The sequence below is a fragment of the Rhinopithecus bieti genome, unplaced genomic scaffold (assembly GCF_001698545.2).
Source record: "Rhinopithecus bieti isolate Rb0 unplaced genomic scaffold, ASM169854v2 scaffold_32105, whole genome shotgun sequence".
NCBI classification, from domain to species: Eukaryota; Metazoa; Chordata; class Mammalia; order Primates; family Cercopithecidae; genus Rhinopithecus; species Rhinopithecus bieti.
In genome coordinates, this window is record NW_016814250.1 from 930,807 (window position 1) to 933,449 (window position 2,643).

At 42.3% G+C, this 2,643-nt stretch overlaps 1 long non-coding RNA gene across 1 annotated transcript in view; it reads left to right on the forward strand.

Moving 5' to 3' along the window:
- Positions 1-2,643, forward strand: part of LOC108514053 (uncharacterized) — a 7,095-nt gene that overhangs the window by 2,199 nt on the left and 2,253 nt on the right. Inside the window, exon 2 of the long non-coding RNA XR_001881096.1 lies at positions 597-682. This is a non-coding gene — a long non-coding RNA (uncharacterized LOC108514053). The remainder of the gene's footprint in view (positions 1-596; positions 683-2,643) is intronic.

Sequence of the window (2,643 nt, forward strand, 5' to 3'; positions counted from 1 at the left end):
TTTAAAAAGGCCTATTAAAGCTACCTTTCCTACTTTAGTCACAAGAGCACTATAACCATCAAATGAGATAATATATAGAAACATTTTTTATCTGATATACATATAGAGTTAATGTTATCCATTGTTACTATTATCTAGAATCACTTAAAAATTATCTGGATGGCTGAGGACGGTGACTCACGCCTGTAATCCCAGCACTTTGGGAGGCCAAGGCGGGCGCATCACAAGGTCAAGAGATTGAGACCATCCTGGCTAACACGGTGAAACCCTGTCTCTACTAAAAATACAAAAAATTAGCTGGGTGTGGTGGCGGGCGCCTGTAGTCCCTGCTACTCGGGAGGTTGAGGCAGGAGAATGTCGTGAACCCGAGAGGGCGAGCTTGCAGTGAGCCAAGATTGTGCCACTGCACTCCAGCCTGGGTGACAGAGCGAGACTCTGTCTCAAAATAAATAAAAAAAAATAAAAAATAAATAAATAAATAAATCTGGATTATTAAAATAAAAATTAGGTTACTAACACCTGTAAGCATTTGATCAAAAGTGTATGCACCCATATCCTTTAAGTGTCAAATGTGGTTGACTGAAACCTCTTTTCAGAAAGCAGGAAGAAACCTCCCAGTCTTTCACTGCAGAAAAGTGGGTTGGAGATGAATCACTGAAACGTCATCCTTCCAGTCACCTCTGTGAGTCCCTGCTTCAGCTGAATTACTTCACTTTACATATTATCTTGTACTCCAGGGCATGCTTTCTGCTTCCACAGGGGCAGAGTTTCTTTTCTTTTGTTTTGCTCCATTTTGTTTTTTGGTCTGTTTGGTTCATTGAGATAACCTGAGTACCTAAAACACCTAGACTGCATGAAACTTATACTGAACATATTTCTACCAAGTCTGTGGAGGGCAAGAGATGGAGGAGGGGCTTGAGACGGAGATTCATTCTTGTTACCCAGGCTGAAGTGCAATGGTGTGATCTAGGCTCACTGCAACCTCCGCCTCCTGGGTTCAAACGAATCTCCTGCCTCAGCCTCCCGAGTAGCTGGGATTACAGGCAGCCACAACACCCAACTAATTTTGTATTTTTAGTTGAGATGGGGTTTCTCCATGTTGGTCAGGCTGGTCTTGAGCTCCTGACCTCAGGTGATCCACACACCTCTGCCTCCCAGAGTGCTGGGATTACAGGCATGAGCCACTGCGCCCAGCCAATTATTTGCATTTTTTGGTGTTTTATCTATAGCTTCAAGACATTCTGTACATAGAGTAGGTCATTTGAAAAAATGGAATGATACAAATAACATGGAACATCTGATCACCTTAAGAAACTGGAATTGGCTGGGTGTGGTGACTCATGCCTGTAATTCCAGAGCTTTGAGAGACTAAGGCAGGAGAATGACTTGAGGCCAGGAGTTCAAGACCAGCCTGAACAACATAGCAAGACTCCACCTCTACAAAAAATTTAAAATAAAAAAGTTAGCTGGGTGTGGTGGCACACACCTGTGGTCCTAGGTACTCAGGAGTCTGAGATGGGAGGCTCTCCGAGGAGGTCGAAGCTTCAGTTAGCTATGATTATACCACTGCACTCTAGCGACAGAGCAAGACCGTGTCTCAAATAAATAAATAAATAAACTGGAATCGTAAATATATTTTGATTACTATTTTCTGTTCCTTTATTACCTCAGTACTGGTTGAGGCTGAGTTACTTAAGATTCTTCATCTTTATGAAGATTAACTGAATTTATTGTAATTACCTTTCATGCCTTTTGGAAGAGCCCTATATTCAAAGAACCCAGAAGTACAATGAAAAAGGCAGAATGTAGGTTATACTTTTTTATTCTTAATCAAAGATTTCTTTAGAAACATTGAAAGCATCACTTTCTTGTTGACAATAGCCCTTTTGCCCCTCACAACTATGATCTTTACCTCTGAGAGTCTATTTGGTTCCTTCCTTTACATTTCCTTTTTTACCCTCTTTTAGGATTCTAAGAAAAACCTCAATGATATAGAAAACCACTGCTGACTGGGAGGCAGGTCCAAATGTGGTTGTGTTTCATCATATTCCGGGCACCTTGTCAACAAACCACACATGCCAAACACAGAAGTAAAACCAGCTGAAGGGCTCTCAGTCAACTTTCCAATGTGCAAAAGTTTAAGGTTAACAAGTGGGGAAAATGCTCATAAAAGTGTATTAACAACGGGCTGGCAGTGGTGGCTCATGCCTTAATCCCAGTACTTTGGGAGGCCAAGGTGGTCAGATGACTTGAGGTCAGCAGTTCAAGACCAGCCTGGGCAACATGGTGAAAACCTTGTCTCTACTAAAAATACAAAAATTAGCTGGGTGTGGTGGCGTGCCCCTGTAGTCCCAGCTATTCGAGAGGCTGAGGTGGGAGGATTGTTTGAGCCTGGGAGATGGAGGTGGCAGTGAGCCCCGATCGTGCCACTGCACTCCAGCCTGGGTGATAGAGCCAGACTCAGTCTCTAAATAAATTAATAAAAAATAAGAATAAAGCATATTAACAAGGGATAAACAACTTGTCAGCTTGTTGTGTTTATAAATGTAGGGGTTCTTTTTTTTTTTTTTTTTTTCGAGATGGAGTTTCCCTTTTTCACCCAGGCTGAAGGGCTGTGGTGCGGTCTTGGGTCACTGCAACCTC